This window comes from Notolepis coatsorum, assembly GCF_963971535.1.
Source record: "Notolepis coatsorum genome assembly, chromosome: 10".
Taxonomy (NCBI): domain Eukaryota; kingdom Metazoa; phylum Chordata; class Actinopteri; order Aulopiformes; family Paralepididae; genus Notolepis; species Notolepis coatsorum.
The window spans coordinates 8764290-8778665 of record NC_140174.1 but is presented as its reverse complement, the minus strand read 5'-3'; positions in this window follow the sequence as shown (position 1 = coordinate 8778665).

Here is a 14376-nt window from a genome sequence, read left to right as displayed (position 1 = left end):
GGTGATGGTAGAGAGGGGGATGATAAGGAAGCTGGATGCCATCATGGAGAACCCCTACCACCCCCTCTACGACGAGCTAGTCAAGATGAGAAGCTCGTTCAGCCACAGACTCATTCCCCCCCGACACTCAACTAACCGCCTCGGACAGTCCTTCATACCAGCGGCCATCAGGCTCCACAACAGTGGGCAGCGACTAGCAGCCTCCAGGCTCCACAACAGGGGGCAGCGACAGCGACTGCTACCAGACATTGACCTGGGACTTATAGGAACCCAAGGAGGACAACCTACACTACCTTAGGCTTACTGCACCCTATGTGGATACTGTGATACTGTGAATAATGTATATTTCAGTGGATACCGTGATACTGTGAATAATGTATACTCAGTAGATAGTAAATTATAACACTACCTCATGCATACTGCACCTTATGTGACACTGTGAATAATGTGAATATTCCTCAGCTAGTCAGATAGTAAATTATATTGACCATATTGATCAAATTGTTTACACTGCCTGTGTTGTTTTTTACTACCTGTATACTGTGTTGTTTTACTACCTGTACCCCCCCCCCTCCCCCCCATGCTGCTATGATGCCTGAATTTCCCCAAGGGGATCAATAAAGGAATATCTTTAATCCTACTCCTTTTCGAACATGTAAATTGAGTTATGTTTTGTTTTTGTTTATTATTTATTTGTTTCCATTTCATAGAGATCAATGATTTGTTTTGATTTTATATTGTTTGTATTTACATGTTCGAAATAAATATTTCTAATCAAATCAAAATAAAAAAATATTACCGTTAATAACCGGTTGTGCGCAGTCCTAACTTTGCCACTTTGTATCCAATAGAAAACGGCTCATGTGATACAGCAGCCCCTCTTTGAATAGCCCCACCCAGCAATAGTCAGTGTATTAACGGTCTACAGTACCTCAGACTACCTGCGAGAGATTTAGCCTCTTCCTCTGTCAATCTTCTTCACTTTCGACGCTAACTCTTCAGAAACATGGTGAGTATTACAATTAAACCTTGTATCTGTCAGATCAGTTATGAATAAGCCGTTAACTTTGAGAAGGATGGATGGAAACAGTCTCATTTGAATGACAAAGCGTCTAGCTATGCTAGGTATTAGCGTCGGGATGCTAACGGTCGATTAATTTGAATCAGCCGTTAGAAACGGTGTCATTTAAATGACAGTGTCGCAAGCCGGGATGCTAACTGAACTTGTCAATTTGGATTAATAAAAGTTAACAGCTGATTTGTAACCAGGGGTGTAAAGTACTGTAACTACTTGAGTAATTGTACTTCGTTACAATAGTTAAGTACTGTTTAGGGGGATTTGTACTTTACTCGAGTATTATGCTGTTTGTATACGTTACATTTCTGAGAAAAAAAACGTACTTTTTACTCCTTACATTTAAAATGCAGACCTACAAAGTACAAATCTTGCAGGTCCAACCATTTTAATTCGTATATTTGTTTCTCTGGCCGAACTAACGTTAACGTTATTAATCCTGCGGCCGCACATTTATTTAAAAACAACCAATCAAATCCCCATCAATGGAAAATGAACCCGCCCATACCCATGCTGATTGGTCCTTGTGCAAGACTAGAAAGCGGGGATCTTTGATTAAACACCTGCTATCAGAAAAATACAGTCAGAGTGACAAGCTACAGAAGATAGCCCCAAACGAATGTACTTTACTCTTACATTTAAAAGTAGAAACTTTTTGACTTTTACTCAAGTGTGTTTTTAGCCAGATACTCTGACTTTTACTTGAGTACGATTTTGAGACGGTACCCATACTTTCACTTAAGTATAATGTCTGGGTACTTTTTACACCCCTAACTGGACGCAGACAGCGTGTCTGCACTCTGCAGTGTTAAACCATTCCTTTTTAACAAACGTCTTTTTTAGGGCGTGGGGGTAACAAAACAGACATATTGGACAACAGAGGGAGGCCTGTTTGTGGCCCCTGCCCCCCCCCCCCCCCCAAACAGAGAGAATGCTGCTTTGACAGGAAATAATGACTAAGGTGCTCCCATAGTCGAGCGGACCGTACACGGAGCAGACTCGCGAGGACTCAAAGCGGACCCAAAGCGGACCCAAAGCAGACCCAAAGCGGACTCCAAGTGCGAAGGTCCAATTTTCGAATGCGCGTACGTCTGCGCCGCTGGTGTCACACAAAACGCTGATCGGCGTTGACATCGACCTGCATTTAATGTGAAGCCGATCTGCATTTTACTCTGACCACTCGCTTTTTCACTCGCAAAAGAGAATGGCTTTTCTAAATGAAGTGTGTAAAACTGCCAGTTTTATTATCGAAATATTGGAAATGGAGATAGAGTCTATTTTATCTCTGTTTCCAATATTTCGAAATAAAACTTGTGTTTTTATTTCATGCAATGCGTGTTTTCATTTCAGCACCACACGCTGTCCACCTCATTGAGCAAGCCTATACGGTACAGTACATTGCACCTTGTTGCCTATACCTGTTATTCAAGTGTGTAAAACTGCCCGTTTTATTATCGAAATATTGGAAACGGCGATAAGATACTCTTTATTGACATCAGATGACGACGACATGACAGAAGTTGAACAGCGTGGGGAAAATGGTGTAAACTGGCGCGAGACATGTAGGAAATTGGTCTGCGTACAGTCCGCTCGACCATGAGAGCACCAGACTTGACCATCTTCTGACATCAGTTGGCGGCTTTAGATTAGATTAACCACTGTCATCTTTCCAACTACAGTAGACGGTTGTAAGTCCGCCCAGGGGCGTATCTAGACCCAGCACTTCAGTAGGGCACAGAAGGGCACCAAAAACTAAGAAAAATTTGGCCGGTTTTGGCCGGTTTGTGGGCGAAAATGGGTGGATTTTGTAACAATTTTTTTTAAACTTTATTTCGGTTTTAGGGTTAGGTTAGGGTTATGTTATTTAATTATTTGGGGGAGCCAGCCCCCCAAACTCCTGAAATGCATAGAAATCTATGAAATAAATAAAACAATCTGACATTTATATTAAAAAGAGCTAGCCCCCCAAACCCCTAAAATACATAGAAATCTATGCATTTTGGAACAGCACTTAAAGTTTAAAGTGCTTTACTTGCATTGAACATTGCATTGAACATTGAACATTGAGGAGACATCATTAGAAAGCACAATGTATGTTTCCATAGTTACGCAGATTACACACAATTGTACATCTCCGCTGAACCAAATTATCACACAGCTATAAACTCCATTTCCGCCTGTCTCTTAGCAATAAACAAATGGATGACGAACAACTTCCTAAAATTAAATGAGGGCAAAACTGAAATCCTACTCGGTCCTATAACAAAAAGAGAAATGTTACAGAGCAATATGGGGCAACTTACTCCTTGGATCAAACCCAAAGTTACAAGTAAATAACCTACACTGGCTTCCGGTAACATTTAGAATTGATTTCAAGGTCCTCCTCCTTATATACAAAGTATAAACATTGCGATCATCTACTATTGAAGGTTCCAAGCCACAGTCTAAAGAAAATCGGGGATGCAGCCTTTGCTAACTATGCACCAAAGTTATGGAACACAATACCTATGGACATTAGGGAAGCTAGATCTCTTAATATTTTCAGAAATAAGCTAAAAACTTACCTCTTCACCATAGCCTTCTAATACACCCCGCTGTTGATTGTACTGTAGCACTATTTTACTCTGGCCATTCTATTGCATAATTTTACTATCTATTCTACTATTCTATTATTGCACTGTATTATTGGTGTGAAAACCAGTCAACTTACAAAAAAGAGCCTGTTGGAGGATTTCAACAAGATAAATGCGACAACATTGCAAAATATTTCACTATAATATTTCAAAGTGAAGTAAAAAATATTATAATAATTATTTGATCATGTTAAATGATCATTTGATCATGTTAAAAAAGGGGAAATAAAAACATTTGTATTTTTTTTTTTTTTTTTTGCACAACATGGGACCCCATCAGTGAGCAAAAAGCTATGATGCGTCATGTATAGTGAAATAGTCTTCATCCTTGATTAAGATTAACATTAGAATAACATAGACAATCCAGATTAATAGTATAACCACACCTCTATGATAAAAACACACAGGGAACAATACACCTTTCAAATGTTTATTTCACCTCATTGTCATGGTGTTTGAAAAGTAGATTTATCATGGTGTTTGAAAAGTAAATTATCATGGTGTTTGAAAAGTAAATTATCATGGTGTTTGAAAAGTGGATTTATCATAGTGTTTGAAACTTAGATTTATCATGGTGTTTGAAAAGTAGATTATCATGGTGTTTGAAGGCCTAAACCATTGCTGCAGTGGTACATTTCTCAATCCCCCCCTCCCAGTGAGCTGTGGTGTTCCACAAGGAAGCATACTAGGACCGCTACTGTTCCTAATTTATGCAAATCACATGTCGTCAGCTTGTGACTGCAACTTGTTCCTGTTTGCGGACGACTCAGCCCTGCTGGTCTCTGACAAGAACAAGTTACAGGTTGAAAAAACCCTCAGCTCGGAACTAGGCAAAATCTGCATATGGCTCGCCGATAACAAACTATCATTACACATGGGCAAAACAGAGTCCATTCTCTTCGGTTCAAATAACAAACTCAGCAAGACCGACGGCTTCTCAGTTACAGTGGGTGACAATATTGTCACAAGGAAAGATGAAATTACCTACCTGGGTTCCATCCTAGAGGCTAATCTTTCCTGTGACAAAATGGCATCCAATGTAATAAAAAAAAGTCAACCAACGAACTCGTTTCTTGTACCGGATCTCCTCTCTGGTAAAACAAGAATACCCTGAAGACTCTGGCAGGAGCACTCATTCAAGGGTACTACGACTATGGTTGCACCTCATGGTACCAAAGCACCTCAAAGGCGCTAAAACCCAAATTACAAACATCTCAAAACAAACTGGTCAGACTACTGCTTGACCTGACTCCTAGAACCCACCTCACCCCTGCCCACTTTGACAACCTAGGATGGCTTAGAGTAGACGACAGAGTACAGCAACTTGCAATGGGCCTGGTCTACAAGATACACTACACGACCAAGGTACCCATGTACATGTCAAAATACTTCCCAAAGGTCAGTGAATACCACAATCACAACACCAGAGGGAGCTCCACAAATCATGTTAAACCCAGATTCAGCTCAAACAAGGGACTAAACACGTTTTGCAATTATGCCACATCAATGTGGAACGCCCTACCAAAAGCTGTAAAGGAATGTGAATCACTACCCACTTTCAAAAACACTCTCAAAAAACACCTACGGGAGACTGCAATTCGAAACTGGCCCCTACAAATGTCCTAACCCAGTTACAGTAAATGACCAAGTATGGCTTTGTCAGTATTCCAATGTACAGTGTACAGTGTCCCCCTGCACCCACCCCCAACTCACCCCCCCCCCCCACCTCCAATGTACAGCCCCCCCCCCCCACCCACCCAACCCCACCCCACCCCACCTACCCAACCTCCCCCAATGTACAGTTTCTACGTCAAATGTATATACACTCTTTTTCTGGACACTTTTTGTATCACAAACAGTACTGTATTTGCAAATCTGGTATGTCATAAATGTATAGATGTAGCAGTACTGTCTATCTGTATGTTGTGTGTGTCATATATGTTATGATGAATTGAAAATGGGGGACCCTGATGTAAACAAGACGAAAGTCTTTCTCTGGTCTGCATCCCCTTAACAATTGTATGTATTGAGCTGTACTGTACTGTACGCGTGTATCCTTTCGGCAACTGGCTTGTCATTCCGCGTTCCCGTTTGGCGCTCTGATTGGCCAGGTCATGTGACATGTGCGCCCAATAGCGTGTTTGCCCATTTCCGTGTTGAACAGCCTGCAAAGTACCTGGCGTTCTATCGCCATGCTCTAAGACAAACTCTAACCTTAACCAACTTCGAAAGAGTGCCTAAGCTTAACCGTCGAAAGAACTTGCCGTCACGCTCTAAGACAAACTCTAACCTTTGTCTTTTCAATCAATCAATCAAGTACAGCTCAATACTAACAAGAGGATGAAGACCAGAAAAATACTTTCGTCTTGTTTACATAAGGGTCCTCCATTTTCAATTCATCAAGACATTTATGACATACTTATTTCTTACTGATCTAAAGCACTTTGAACTGCAATCCCCTGTATGAAAGGTGCTCTACAAATAAAGTTATTATTATTATTATTATTATTATTATTATTATTATTATTATTATTATTATTATTATTATTATTATTATTATTATTATTATTATTATTATTATTATTATTATTATTATTATTATTATTATTATTATTATTATTATTATTATTATTATTATTATTATTATTATTATTATTATTATTATTATTATTATTATTATTATTATTATTACCGGAAATGTGGGAACATAGGGCTGTGGGAAATCTCACGTACCCAGTCCTCGCGCTTCCAGCAGCAAGGATAACTTTTTATCCAATAGAAAACGGTCATGTGATGCTCAGCCAATCGGATACAGCAGCCCCTCTTTGCCAGGCATAAATAGCCCCACCCAGCAAAAGTCTGTGAACAACTTCTTACGACGGACTCCTAAAGGTCTGCCTGTGAGAGTTAATTTAGCCTCTTCTCTTTAGCCTAACTTCAGAAACATGGTGAGTATTACAATTAAACCTCTTATCTGTCAGATCAGTTATGAATCAGCCGTTAACTTTGAGAAGGATGCATGGAAAAACGTGGTCTCATTTGAATGACAAACCATCGCTAGTAGGCCATATGGTGGGGCTGAGAAGTGGCTAGAAAACGATTATCGTTCCCACCTTGGCGCACTACACAATTTTCACTCTGGGCTAAAGATCTATTGGTGTAGATTTAGGAATAAAAAGTTATCCATTTACAATCCCGCCCGTTTTGCGCAATCATAATTTTAAAGTTGGGACTAGATCTTCTAGAAGGCTCTAGAATACTGTGACATCACAAATGTTCTACAATGTTCTATTATGACATCATACTGTGACATCACAAATGTTCTGATGTCTAGAACGTGTGTGATATATACACGCAGCCTTCCTTAGATCTTCCTTAGCCAGGAAGGAGAGCTAGCAGCTGCTACCATGGCAGCGCGCATGGACAGGACTTGGAGATCTGTGTTCTGGTCCGAGTTGAGCGAGAATGACAGCGATAGGGATGAGAATAGCCAGGGCAAAGGAAAGGAGACGGGTGGGGACAGTATGGAGTGTAGTGGGGAGGAGAGGGGAGAAGGGTGGAAATAGGTGGAGAAGAAGAGACGGGAAAGTGAGGGGAAAGGGAGGAAGAAAGAGATTGATTGATTGATTGAATTTATTTGACAATCAAAATTACATACAATACCGGTACACACATGTACAGCCATCACATATAATCTAAAATCGTTGAGGATTAAAACACAATAAAACCTTACGGTTTATTTCTATTGTGGTCCTCACAATGGACAATGGACAAGATTCATATTTTGTGAGTGATGCAAAAAAATTGCGATTTTAAAATCAAACGTTTTCAAGTATTAACATCACTAACATGTCAGAAAAGCATGTATAATATATATTATCAACAATATGTTAGTTTAGCAATAGGTTAAAGTGCCATAAGATAGTTTAAATGTTTCGATTTTCGATCGTCTAGCCAAGCCGGAAACCGGAAATGGACATTTTGAACCATGGGAATTATAGTCTTTTTGGAGCCATTTTGTAGAGGGCATTCATAGCTGTCGACCAGCGTTGGAACTTTTCCGATCTACACTTCCTGTCACATACTATGGTGGTTCAAAGTTCAGCGTTCTGAATTAATCATATCAATAATTGTTATGATTCACGATAATAAGCCACAAAAGCTAACATTTTGACAAAATTTAAACACAGTTAGTTTCGCCTCCCTATTGTTAGCATTTAGGACCAATTAGATCTGAAATTGGTTTCAAAATGGTTGCACTGTGGGGAAAATAAAAAAGTACACTAGATTACAGTAGATATCATTATCTGTTCTTATGCACGTTTGGTGATACTAAATCCAAGTTGAACTCGGGCATTTGAAAGATAATATATGTATATTAGTGCTGTCAGGCGATTAAAAAAATGTATCTAATTAATTACAGGATTTGTAATTAATTAATCTAATTAATCGCATTTTAATCGCATAACCTAACATAACATAATTTTATGCCTGATATTCTATATTCTATAATCATATTTCAAATTGCATGTGTCCGGATGGCAGAATTCAGTACTGTATCTACAAAACCTTCTGTTTAATCATCTTCCATCTATTAATTTGCTTAGATTTTTCAGGTCTGGTCAATTTGAGCATAGTGTTATTCACAGTCAAAGATAAAAAAATTTTTTATTGATATTCTCATTTGGTTCATTACAATTTACTCAAGCCTAGTAACAGACACAGTATTTCTGACACTGGGAATACATTCCCTGAGATCCATATATGTCCCTAGAATCAGATACCAAGAACATGCAAATGGACCATATAAAAAAAGGTCTGTAATGTGTATTCTACGTTCTTATGGAATGAATGAGATAAAAAAAGTTATTTATAAAAAAAAAAAAAAATTGTAATTAATTTTGAGTTAATTTTCATAACGCGATAATTTGCTGTGTAATTAATTAATCTAATTAACGCGATAAACTGACAGCCCTAATGTATATATATATATATAAATGTGCAAATTGGCTATAATAAGGTAATGTATAAGCATCTATTCTATATTCTATAATAATATTTCAAATTGCATTGGTCCGGATGGGAGAATTCAGTACTGTATCTACAGAACCTTCAGTTTTATCATCTTCCCTTTATTAATTTCCTTAGATTTTTTGTACACATGATCTCAAGAGGGTACTGAACAACATCAGTGTTTTAAGTTTGGTCATCATTATCATGGTGTTATTCACTGTCAAAGATGCAAAGAAAAATCATAATTCATATTCTCCTTTGTTTCATCACAATTTAAGCAAGCCTAGTAATAGACACAATATTTCTGACACTGTGAGTACATTCCCTGACGTCCATAGATGTACCTAGATACCAAGAATATGCAAATAGCCCTTGTTGAAGTTGAGCAATATTCCATTTACCTAGGTATATATTTTATGCGGATTTTCACATTGTGTGGAACAGGTTACATTTAGTCATTTAGCTGGTTAAACTGCCCCTCGTTGCATAGGAGTGGGTGTCCCTAAAGCACATAAAATAATTTGAGAGATATGAGGGGACCTATTATACATTATTTTATGTGTAAGGCCCAACTTGATTTGAATAACCCGTTTTTCCACTGGTAGCCAGTTAAGTTGATTAAATATGGCTACATCCAGGTGAGTGCGGGTAGGAAGCTTTAACACTACTCTAATCAATTTGTTTTGGGCAGTCTGAAATTTCTTTAAAATGTTCTGGGGTGCACTACTGCAGGGGTTCCCAAACTTTTCAGGCCGGGACCCAGAAAATAAGGCGTCAGAGAGCCGCGGCCCAATGCACATCGTCAGGCTTTTTTTTTTTTTTTTGCCAGGCGACTGATTTTTTAAGCCAAATATCACTTCAATCCTATTAAGTTAGTTCAAGTTAGTTATTCATTTATATGTGCTATTTATGAGAGGGCTAACTTGTTGCAAAATAATAATGATAATAATAATAGCCTCATTAAAATACTATTGTTGCTTTGGTTGTTTTCAGCGTTTTATGTGCATAATCTGTTATTTAGTTTGAAATGTTCGTTGAAATAAGTAGATTTTTCTTTTTTGTTTATTTATTAAGTTAATATAAAACCATATAGTCACATTTTAGAATACTCGCGGCCCACCTTTGGGCACCTTTGAGATGTTATAGGTGCCAAGAGTTTGGGCATATAGCTATTATGTGTAGGAGGAAGCAGAGGTGTGCAAGATGTGGCGGGGAACATGACTATGGGAAGAGGGAGTGGGGCCGATGTGTTGTAGTTGTGGTGGGGAGCATAGTGTAGCGTTTAGGGGTGTTATAGGTGCCAAGAGTTTGGGCATATAGCTATTATGTGTAGGAGGAAGCAGAGGTGTGCAAGATGTGGCGGGGAACATGACTATGGGAAGAGGGAGTGGGGCCGATGTGTTGTAGTTGTGGTGGGGAGCATAGTGTAGCGTTTAGGGGTTGTGAGGTGATAAAAAGGGAGGTAGTGGTTAAGAGAGTGAGAAGGGAAGATAATATATCATATGCAGAGGCGGCTAGGAGGGTAGGACAGGGAAGTTGAGATAAGGTGCACGGGTTTAGAGAAGGGCATTTGGCAGAAAGGGTAGTACAGGAGGATAGAGAGAGGGTGTGGGAGGAGAAATTTAGTATTGTGGCCTTTGTGGCAGGAGCAGCTAATGCTACGGCATTGGTTAAGGGCAGAACGGAGAGGATTAAGATGATTGTTAGAGTGGCGGTTCAACACTTGGGCATGGAGGGTCTGACATGGCAGGAAGTGGTTAGAGAATTAGAGAAGGGGATTGTGAATATCCAAGAAGTCCAGAGTCAGCCCATAGGAGGCAAGGAGTGTCTCACAGAGGGGGGCTCAGTCAGGGAGGAGCAGCATTAGCTGCACTTCAAGGTGGGGAAGGGAAAATGGACACTGTAGGGGATAAAGGATTCCAGAAGATGGCGGTATTGCAACGTTAAGACCACATCAAGCTAGAGAAGGTGGCGGCAATGCACCAAGAAGGTTGTGCCAACCGCCAATAAAAATCTAAAGAAGAATCCGGATACTTGTTTGGAACACGGTTTGAGTGGCGAGTTTTTCTTTCTTTGTTGGCTAAACTGATTTGTGACTGGAGTTGGATGGCTGAGCACTTAGCCGATAAGGAAGGTATGGAAGGGGGAGAGAGTGGAGAAGAGTATTCACAGATTGGCAGAGGGGGGGGATTGCGAAGAGGAGCCGAGATGGGCGGGATGATGAAGGACAGGTAGTGGGGAGTAGCGTGAAAAAAAGAAATGTCGGTAAGGAGGAAGAGTTTAAAGTGATCATACAATTTAATGAAGGAAAGGGGATAAAAGGGCTTAGCCCAACGGTGTTGTCGGCTGTATTGAGGAAGGCACTAGGAGGGGATATAGAAATGGCAAGGACCTTATGGGATGGGAGCCTGTTTGTGAAGTGCAGAAGTGAGGAGCAGAGAAAGAAAGCCATGAGTCTAACTATGCTGTATAAAAAAGGAGATATATCGGAGAAAAAGATAGTTGGTGAACAGAGAGGGACTAGGGGAGTCATAACGGGTACACACGGGAGAAGATGTGGAAAGGTTGGAAAAAGAGATTAGTAGTAAAGGAGTAGAAGTTTTAGCAATAAACTACAGTCCTCTAGAAATGGGGAGAAGACTGACAGTGAGTCAGTGATGATACATTTTGGGAGTGAAGTGCTTCCAACGAGAGTAATGATTGGGTATATGAACTTCTATGTAAGGGAGTACGTCCCCCCGCCGGTTAGATGCTACAAATGGACATGGTATGGACATATTGCGAATGTATGCAGAGGGAAACAAAGGTGCGGGAAGTGTGGAGGAGAGCATGAATATGGCAAATGTGACGAAAAGGCGGAGATTAAGTGTTGCAATTGTGGAGGGAATCATACAGCAGCGTATATGGTGGGTGTGAAGTGAGGAAGAGAGAGGTTGAGATTCAGCAAGTCAAATGGGAACGCAAAGTGTCATATGCAGAGGCAGTAAAGTGTCATAAAAATGATAGAAGAGGACGAATATAGCCAACGACAGCCCAGTAGCAAAAAAACCCAGAGCAATAATGAAGGAAGAATAAGACCAGAGCATAACAGCAAACCAGAAGTAGTAAAAGATAAGATAGTGGTGTTTCTAGCGTACGTTATCAACTGTTCAGGACAAGCAAAATGCTAAACGGAAATAATCAAAATGGTAATAAAGGCAGCAGCTATATTCCTAGGGACGAAGGAGTTGGCGTGGGAAATAGTACAAGCAGAAATTGACAGAGGAGTGAAAGAAATGGCTGCAGGAGAAGGAACATCAAAGGAGCCTCCTTATGGTGTATATTAGTATTACAATGGAACGCTAGAAGCCTGATAGCGAATGGACAGGAGTTTAAGGGATATGTTGACAAGTTGAAAAGGAAACCAGATATAATATGCATTCAGGAAACATGGTTGAAACCAAGTTTGGATTTCATCATTAACACTTGAGAGCCAGTCCGTGTTTTCCTTTTTACCCCCTTGAATGCCCAAACCCACTCCAATGTTAACATTAATATCGCCTAATCTATGTTTTAAATTATGGCTATGTGTCTAATCTGCCCGTCGCTTATCAAAGACTCATTTTCCAGTCAACATTGTCATGGCAGATTGTTTTTTTATCGCTTCATTTCCGTTTGATAGCATTTTGAAAATCACTCGTTTTCGCGGAAAAAACAACCCATTCTATGATAATCGCCTTTTACTGGAATATTCTAGAACGTTGTCATTTGTCTGCCTATTTATGAATCGTTTTCAAATAAACGCTAGATAATCGATAGTATATGTGTGCGCACGCACGCTCGTGCCGCGCGCTGATAATCGCTGCTCTTATTTCCTGATGGCTTTTACAGTCAAAAAGCTATATCACACATAGGGGAAACGCTTATATATCCGTGAAAACGAGTCTGATTATACGAGACTGATAACATAGATTCCTTCCCTGAGGTCAGATGGTATCCAAATGGTTTATTCCAATTTACGATCGCCATTCGAAAAAATCGCTCATTTGATTGATCCATCGTGTATACAGTATAACACATATTCGCCGCGGCACCAAGGCTCCAGAATGAACTCTGGTAGACCCCGGTTACATCAGTGAGAAGTAAAATGTGGAGTCAGAAATCCTCCACTTTCATTGAGTCCAATCCAAAAGGGTGATTTACCATCTGGGAGACGATAGGGGGCGCTTTTTTCACATCTGAGCGCCTGGGGTGACTGGATCTCCAACGGTAGGCTCGCTTGATGCAATATGATTTCAGATCGCTAATAAAAAAATTAAAAAATAATTAAAAAAACCCGAGTATTCTCGTGATGGGCTTTCAACCCAAGTTTCAAGTTCAAGTTTCTTTAATAGTTGTCATACAGAAGTACAGAATACTTTCATACAAAATGCTTCTTACTGTTACGCTCCAGAGACTGTGCTAGACAAGATAGTATCAAATAACATAGTATAGCATGTAATTTAGAAGTAGAAAAAGAGGTCACAGTGTTCAGTATAGACATATGTACAATGTTCGATGCAGAATAGACGTAACTGAGTTACCATATAATATACAATACTATGTGTAACATAGGCAACTCGCCCCTGCCACGAATTCGACCATGCCTTGAGTGGGAGTCGAACCCCAGGCGTCCGCACTGCGGGCGACATAACAAACCGCTGCGCCAAGAAAGGAATTCCCTTCTAAGCGCTCAGTTTGTGTGCCTCTGGGGAGTGAGTTTTACACCCGTTACATTCACCCCCCCTAAACTCACACCACCCAAGGCATCCGGGTCTACGGCACCAGTGTAACAGAGGCAACTCGCCCCTGCCACGAATTCGACCATGCCTTGAGTGGGAGTCGAACCCCAGGCGTCCGCACTGCGGGCGACATAACAAACCGCTGCGCCAAGAAAGGAATTCCCTTCTAAGCGCTCAGTTTGTGTGCCTCTGGGGAGTGAGTTTTACAGCCGTTACATATGCAGTGTACTAATGTACAGTACTATATAGTGCAAAGCAGAAATGGGATGAGGTACAATTTAGGTACAATTTAGGTACAATTTAGTACCCGCGGGGGTAAACCCGAGAAAAGCCGTGAGTGGCATTCAAAGTGTTAAAGGGTATACAACAATACGTAAAGATAGATGCAGTTGAAATGGGGGAGGGTGTGCAATGTTTATTAAAGATGGCATAAACTATAAAAGGTTAGGAACAATACAAGAACTGCAAGTAATAGTTATTGAAGTATGGAGTAAGAAAGAGAGTTGGAAGATAATACATTTGTATAACTCATGCAAAAGGTTAGAGAAAATAAAACTAGAAATAATATTAGAAAATTGGAGAGGTAATGTGGTTAAAGTATTATAAGAGATAATGGATGAAAAGGAATTGGTGTGTTTAAATGATGGGTCGGGGACAAGAGTGAATCTGATAAAGGGTACAGAGTCAGTATTAGATCTCACTTTGGTAACGCAAGCTATGGCTGGAAATACTAATTGGGAAGTACATAAAGAAAGTACTATAGGTAGTGATCATTACCCAATATTCATTAGTATAGGAAGGGCAGAAAGGGAAATAGAACAGGATGAGAGAGAGGGGAGGTGGAAGTTTGAAGGGGCAGATTGGGACAAATACAGAATGTTAACTGATGAGAAAT